We start from the raw sequence: 8,816 nt of genomic DNA on the forward strand, positions 1-8,816 counted from the left end.
TTCGAGTACAGAATCACTGATGCGTTGCACAGTTTCTTCGGTTGATACCATCAGTCTTGGACCAGGCCCTGGTTTGTTTATTGCTGAAGTTGAAACTCTTAGCCGTGCTTCCCAGTTTTTTTTAATTTAGTCGATGGCGTATCAGAAATGCGGCGTATGCTAAAGCGAGCACAAAACTTACGCCTCGTGGTAATAGGCGAAAAACCATTGGTTAGGTGCACTTCAATAGCGTAAGCACTCTGCTCCCGTCCAACGCTCCATAGTGACCAAAGAACCCCCTGTGCTTCCGAATCAAACATTATTAAAATCCTAAATCGGAAATCTGCCTCCAGACACCTTGATCGATTGATAAAATGGTTAATAGGTATCCTCATAAAGCTTTTTTTAACAAAACAGATTTTAAAAATATATCAAATTATTCATTAAGTCCACTTATATTCACTTCACATTGTTATTTACATACGATAGTCACACACACATACACATTTACACACACTCTCACAAAATATACATATACTCACCTTTAGTAACATGTATATTAATATCACTAATACTATAAATCTAGTACTAAGTTAGAATAAATATTATTGAACACATTGCATAAATTCTCTTATGTGTTTTGTTTTCTATCTTGTCTAAAAATAATAATTATCCCCCATTGAAATATCATTTCCTAAAACTGTTTCTCGATAACCCTTGCCTTATGCTAGAGTAATGATTCGTTAATTTGTCCTGAAATGTTTCCAAGATTTGTCCACTGTATAATTTGTTGTATCTATATTTGATTACGTCCTATTCTAATGAGTTGTAACCGTCCCAGAATGAGTTTGCGAACTTATGGGAGTACAATTATTATATGGAGTGTATATTTCAAGAGCTAAACATCCCAAATAACTGATAAGACTTGTAAGAACAACAATGAGCTCAACCATATCCAAAGTGAGGATCGATAAAGATCTCTCAAAAGCTTTTTAGGCGTGTAATAATCTACGACAAAGGGATGCGCAAGCCATGGAAAAGGTAATCAGGAACACAAAATTAGGAACCAGGGCAATATCTTCTTCATGTCATCGATATCGATATTGACATCATCGGAAGATCTCTTTAAGCCATCCGCGAGGCATTCATAGCGCTTGAACTAAGTGCAAGGAAAATGGGACTCATCATTAATGAGGACAAAACAAAATTGATGATTGCATCCCAAACTCACGGCATAATCCTCCAAACCTTTACAGCGGGAAAAAACAAATTTGAGGTGATCTAGTCGTTTACATATCTAGGATCCAAAGTCACCAGTGACAACAATACACAGGAAGAAATCAGGAGAAAAAAAATACTCAAATTAAACCAATCTTGACATACGCCTCCGAAATCTGGATTATAACAAAGAATATTGAGAGAACCGTTGGAGGTTTCGAAAGAAAGATTCTCAGACTATCTATGGCCTTGTGAGAGAAAACAACCATTGGCGTCGTCACTACAATAGGGAGCTATACGAAACCTACGGAGCGCTCGACGTAATCAACTCCATCAAGGTGGGACGCTTGAGGTGGGCTGACCAAATAATTAGAATGGACGACGAAAACCCCATAAAATGCCTAACTCTCTCTGTGCCACAAGGACGTTTAAGGCCTACGAGGCCTAAAATGCGATGGATGGACTGCATCCACTCGATTTTCAGAATTATCTTAGAGCAACCATCGAGTAGAAAACAATCCTCCAGGGTTCTGGTTCTATTTCACTCACAGAACTTTTCTGTTTATCCACCTGTAAACAAATGATTTATTTTTTTATTCTTATTTATTTTTTAACCGACTTAGTTTATTCCATATTATATTTTAACAAACCCATTATATACCACGTTATAGGTATTTATTAATGTATTCAAAAAATGATGTCTTAAGGAAAGAAAAAAAGTCACTAAACAAAAAAAAAAACACTTGAGCAAAGAAACTGTATGAAATGGATAAATATTAAGATTTGAAAAATTATTCATATTATGACTAAAGAAATTATAAATACTTATTGACACCTGACTCGCCATTACAAACGCTGTCTTCATCGGTACATATCGAGACGGTATAAATTAAAGTCGATATTTATATGCGAAAATGTGTATTTTTGTATGAAAATTTGAAATATTTTTGTTATAATCTCATAAAGGTTGGATATATATGGAGAGTGACTTACACTATAATTTTAAAAAACATTTTTCTGTAAAGTTGCTACATGTAACTTTTACTATTTGGCCTTTCCACCGTCAATTTTACAAATGGTCGTGTTTTATCAATTTTCCGAAATACTAAATACGAGTATTGCAAAAAAAGTTCCTTCGAACCGGATTTGAACCAGTGACCTATGGATTACAATGCATTACTCTACAGTCCACCGCTCTACCAACTGAGCTATCGAAGGTATACATAACTGTGAGCCAAAACTGCTATTTCCAGCAGAGAAATTGATGCAATAACACGTTATCTGGGTCAATCCGATTTGCCACAAATGCTTCAGCTTAGAAAGTACATTTAAGTTAAATGGCTATCGGCAACTTGGACGTTTAGTGACATAAGTAATAATATCCGAATATAATTTTAAATGAATCTATTTTTAAAATGTATATTTGAAGCACAATTTCAAAGCTGTATAAGTGTATTTATTAAGATATAATTAACTAATGAATTCTACCCTATTTTATTTTAACAGCGATTACTAAATATAACATCAAACCTATGGAGCCAATAAGTCTTTTTACTTATTTATTTACGGTTTCATTAACTTTTTATATAATTACAATAAAACCAGTTTAAAAACTTCAAATATAGCATAGTTTCAAAAAAGAACAAAAACATTTAAAAAGTATGCAATAGTAAACAGAATTTATAAAAAAAAGGAAATATTACATCTGTTATAAATATAAATATTGACGTATATGTTGTTCTTTTAAAGACACAGATGAAAAATGTGAAGTGAGATAGGTATGATCTTTAGAACTAGACAGAAAAGAAATAATATTTTCTAATTATAGAAAATATTGTTTATTTAATTATTTATTATTTTTTTCTTATTATGAACGTTACGTTACGTTTTGTTACTTTTTGTTTCAATTCATGAATTTAAAATTTCATTAATCTCATCAAGTCACATCCATACGAATATTATAAATGCGAAAGTGTGTTTGTCATGTTTGTTTTTTTTCACGTTGCAGCGGAGCGACTGATCGACATAATGTTTAACAAAAGGATAGCCGAAGAGCTGAGAGTCATAGGCTACTCTTTATCTCGAAAAAACATGTCTCTCCCTCGAAAAATTTTTGGTGGAGAAATTAATTATAATTGAAACAGAATAACGATGCAACGTCGCCATTGAGTAACGAACTTTCATACTTTTTACAAAGCGATAGTTAGAGGACCGGCAATCGAGACAGGCTACTTTTTACTACCGAAAACATCCAAGCGAACCACGGGTAAACGCTAATTAACCATATATCCTAATGACTAGGTCGTAAAAGTAGGGTTTTCTTGCAAAAGGTAATTTTGTTTTTGGATTTTGAATTTGCATGTTGTTTCGAATGTTGTGTTTTTTTTCTCTGTCTTTCGATAAGCATTAGGTTTAGGAAAATATGTTCTTAAAATAAAGTATTGAAAATTTTGTTTGATAATAAAATAAAAAATTTCTTTGGAGAAAAGTAAGTAAAAAGTCCGTGCTTTTTACTGTTCTTCTTGTTTTGCTTGTCAAAGTCGACATTATATGACGTGACGATACTTGCTCCCTCCGCTGATCATTTTTTTCCTTTGGGGACGACTTTTTAGCTTGAATTTGTATGGAGTGTTATCTCTATGTATCATATTATATCTCAATGCTTATTTCACTCATTTTGACGAAAACGCAACAATCATTTTACTCTAAACTTGTTTTAACTTTTTTTCTGTGCAACTTGCCCCGCATAAAAATTGTATGCATTTAAAATATTTTTCAAAGAATTGTTTGCTTTCTTTCGAATTTCCATTTTTTTTTATTTTCAACGAGTTTTAAAGTATAAAATGAAGATATTAATAACTTCATATAAAAGGAAATCTGACCAGTCTACAAAACTTTGGGCGTACTCAAAACATTGTTGATCAAACGATATGTTTTTAGGCGGTGCCTAGTAGGCGAAATAACTCCGGCAGATGAATCTTACCCACATCAATAAGGGATTCAGCTCATTTACTTTCCAAAAATCAACAGATGGGAAAGTTGAAGAAATGTGGATGTTTCAACACAGGCAGAATGGTGAATATTACATAGTGTGTTAAATGTCCATTTAAACCATCCAACGACAGGTAAGCTCTTTAAATGAGTAAACTTCCATATTAAAAAAAAAATAATACCTTTTTGCATATAATTTAAATTGTAACTGGCATGAGATAGAGAAAATAGATTATATATGCGTTGACATTTTTTTGTGTATTAGTGTACGACACTTATTTCCACATCAAAAGACAAGAAATAACAAATAATAAAATGTTTAAAAAGATATGATATGTAAAAGACGCATAAAATAATAGAATTAATTATTATTCACATGACTTTTGACTTAAATTGAGATTAATATTTTGAATTAAAGAAATTAAATTTATATTAAAGAAATAATATTTTGTTACTAGTAAATTTCAATTCTTTTTCTTAGAGCTGATATGTAAAAAAAAAAAAATTTATACTTTTCTAAATGCCAGTGGTTACGCCCACATTATACAGTAGCTCACCTTAAATAAAGTACATCGGGCTTAAGAAAGAGACTGCCGGCGTAATCAGCAAACTGCGGCTTTGTAGAGCGTTGTATTTGTCATACATACATACATACATAAAGATAGCAAACTCCTGGGACAGAGACGACGCTCTAGAAAGTCGGCAGTCTCATTCTTAACACTTTGTATCCCGGAGCCATGTAAACACGTGATTATATAACCACGCGTTGTGTCCCGGTCCCGTGTTTTCACGTGATTTACCAGCTGTTCAAAAAAGTGCATTTTATTGACATCTAGTGTCTTTTATTAGTACTTTTTTGCTGCTGGTAAACTACGTGAAAACACAGGACCGGGACACAACGCATGATTATTGTAATCATGTGTTTACACGGCTTCGGGATACAAAGCACAAAAAAAGGAGCGAGACGCTGTGGGTAAATGTGCGAACATTGCAATGTGGCTCTCCATAAAGGCCTTGTTGTCTCCATGTTGGCAAAACTATCATACAAAAATAACTTAGTAAATTGTTAATTTGTTTATTAAATTGAATCTAATATTTTTATATTTATGACACGTTTAAGAAACCCCTCACAAAGCATGAAATTTCACAAAAATGGGCAGGGCACAGGGTAAATTAAGAAAATGAACAAAAGTTAAGAAAATGATTCAACTTCTAGATATCATGACAATTAATCAAAGAATCAAATTTAAATAGGTGCGAAGGTTTTCACGGTCACTGTTATCAATATTATGTATCTTTTTTGGGTGATACCGTATTATAGTGCACGAATAATAAAAGAGGCAATTGAAATACACAGACATCCAAATAATATAAACAAAGACGACGGGCTTAAATTAAATTCAACATGGTTCCCAGCACTACATATGACAAAAACGAATAGAAATGTGCCTACTGCCGGCTGCGACACAGTACAAATTACTAGTACCTACATAAACATAATTATTCTTTCCTACAAAACTAGAAATGTTCCTACTGCTGACTGTGACACGGTACAAATTACTAGTACTTAAACACATACATTTCTCTATAAAACACACAGTTTTCCCTGAAGATGGCTCCTGCAATGGTAGCCGAAACGTCGGATCAAATCTAACATACACGGTATCACCCAAAAAAGATACATAAAAATCAAATTTAATGTTTCTAATGAAACAAACAAAACTATTAAAGGAATAGTTCCGAGATATTTTCAAAATAAACTAAAAAATAATGAGTTCTTTCATAACTATGCAACAAGAGGATCTAAAAATATAAGACTGGAAAAGAAATCAAAAGCAATGTCCCAGAACTGCCTTATGTACAAGGGAATACAGTTATTTGAGGAAATTCCAGAAAGCATAAAATATGAAATAAATGTAAATATATTTTAAATTAAATGTAAAAAGTATTTATGTAAAAAATATTAGGTAGTATATAGTGTAAATAGTGAATATAATTAATGAAAATGTACATATGAAACAGTGAATATAATAAATAAGGATATTAAGTGTATAATAGTGAAAATAATGTTAGAATAAGTATAGATGTAAATATTGTTTTGTAAATATATATTTGACTATGTTAATCATAGAACTAAATAAAATAAATAATAATAATAAAATTCTAGGTTTATTCGGCCGGCCCTCAAAGTGTTAAATCCGGTTATTTTATTTACTGCCGGGTACTGTACCTTATTTGCCTATTTTTCACCCGTAAATTACTTGATTAAATAAAATATCAAATTTATAAATAATATTAAAAGAAAAACGAAGGAATTTGTCTTTCGAAAAACTACGTTTAAATGATGTAAATGTATAGGTATCTCTTTCAAGTAAAATTCACGATTCATTATTACATTGACTAAATATTTTTTATTCTATACAGAAGATGAATTAAAAACTTGTCAATAAATTATAAGACGGCTACTTAAAAGTTCGGGCGTATTTATTGAAATTCATAATTCTTTTCAAATTATTTAATGATGGGACGACAGACAGAAAACTTTTAAGTGTTTTGGAAGTAAGTAAGACTGAAAGGTAAATGGGCGTAAGTTTCGATAATTTCGACGAATTTTTTTCAAGACAAATGGTTTCTGATGTTTAATTATTAAGGGATTAATTAAAGAAAAAAATCAATCCCCAAAATTACTTTAAAAAGTCTACTAAGAAGAAACACAATTCACTGAAATATTATTTAGTTTGTCCAATTTTTTGTAGACTAGGACTGGATTCAACTCCCTAGTGAGCTGTTAATATTAACGTCTTGCAACAGAGATGATGAACATCTAAGAGAGGGTAATATAGAAGTCAATGCATTTACAGGGCTTATGAGTTGTTTCAAGTGGCCACTTTACACACTGTGTAACATTAAATAAATATTGCATTTAATATTTTTTTTAAAATTACAACAGGGATGGAGAATACCTTAAATAAGGAATAATGGAAGTCTAGGCGTTTACAGGGCTTATGACCTGTCATTCGCTGGTTTAAGTGGCCACTTAACGCACTGTGTAACATTCACCATTTTGCCTTTATTTAAACATGCATATTTCTTCAATTCTTCCATTTGTTGATTTTAGTGAAGTTAAAGAGCTGAAACCTTTATTGAATTATTTCACATACATACGAACGTTTGGACAAACTCAAATATTGTATTTAATATTGTTGAGAAATCTACCTGGTCTATAAAAAAAGTACAGAAATTTAAAAAAATACAATTGTTTATGCTATGATACTTCACCTCTGTAACTTTAATACTTTTTATATTTAAACTCTTTATTTATTAACATATTACAACAGAGATAAAGAACATTTAAGAGTGGTAATATAGAAGTCTAGGCATCTACAGGGTTTATGACATTTCAATGGCTGGTTTAAGTGGCCACTTTACACACTGTGTAACATTCACCATTCTGCTCATATTTGAACATCTATATTCCTTCAATTCTTTCCTCTGTTGATCCTAGTCTACAAAAATTTGGACAAACACAAAATATTGTTAAATAAAACATATATACATATCAGTAACCTTATATACAGGGTGACTGGAACGGAACCCGTTATTCGCACATAGACGAGGTAATTTGGCAATTATTGGATCTTACTCGTACTTTCCCGAGCTAAAATTTTATAGTTTGGGATATATCATTTTATATAATATAATTTTTATACTTTATTAAGACTTTTCCAAAATTTGACTTCCAAACATTCAGAACTTTTTTTTTTTATTATTTTAGTATTTTTTTATTATTTCTTGGTAGTCATAAACATTTGTGTTTAAAATGCGTCGCAATTTCCCTCAATCTAGGGTTAAAAAATAAAATACAACGCTTGGCGGGTTCAGTTCCAGTGAGCCTGTATACATTTATTGGGGACAGAGAAACAGTTTAAAATGACACATTCAGAAACGACCCATTCTAATGCCCTAACGTTCAGAACTTGTCTTCAAACATTTAGACAAACAAAAAATATTGCTGAATAAGCTAACTTGTTCAAGAAGAAGCATGAAAATTAAAAAATATTTTGAAGCATTGTTAAATAATTCAGTCATATGAATATCATCCTCTTCAAAATTATTGAAAGGGTTGATGAAATGAAATACTTAGGAATTATTCTTGACTCCAGATTAAATTTAACATCACACTTTGAATATATACATAAGAAAATTTCAAAAACGATTTTCTTCCTAGGAAGAATTCGAAAAAAAATAAATAAAAAGAGTGCAGAACTTATATACAAAACAATAATTGCTCCTCATTGGGACTTTTGCTCTACTATATTATATTTAGCTAACGAGGGAGACATAAACAAGTTTGAAATACTACAAAATAGAGCAATGAGAATTATACTGAAAAAAAGCAAATTTAATAGTGTTGAAAAAATGAGAAAACAATTGAACTGGATAGGAATAAAGAAAAGACTATTCTATAATGTATTTGTATTTATATATAAAGTGTTTAATAATCTCATGCCAAAGTATTTTATAAGTGAAATTATATTAAATAGAAATGTACATAAATATAGGACAAGAAATAGAAATAGGATAAGACTACCACTTAAGAAAAAAACAAAATCACAAAATAGCTTAAT

The 8,816-nt window shown here is 31.1% G+C and overlaps 1 non-coding gene across 1 annotated transcript; it reads right to left on the reverse strand.

Annotated features, from left to right (window-relative positions):
* Positions 1-2,328: 2,328 nt before the first annotated feature.
* On the reverse strand, positions 2,329-2,415 carry TRNAY-GUA (transfer RNA tyrosine (anticodon GUA)). Its single transcript is given in 2 exon segments — positions 2,329-2,364; positions 2,379-2,415. It is a non-coding gene; the product is annotated as a tRNA-Tyr (tRNA).
* Between the last annotated feature and the right edge of the window lie 6,401 nt (positions 2,416-8,816).

This window comes from Micrasema longulum, unplaced genomic scaffold, assembly GCF_059751315.1.
Source record: "Micrasema longulum isolate JH-2025_06_02 unplaced genomic scaffold, ASM5975131v1 h1tg000242l, whole genome shotgun sequence".
In the NCBI taxonomy this organism is placed as follows: domain Eukaryota; kingdom Metazoa; phylum Arthropoda; class Insecta; order Trichoptera; family Brachycentridae; genus Micrasema; species Micrasema longulum.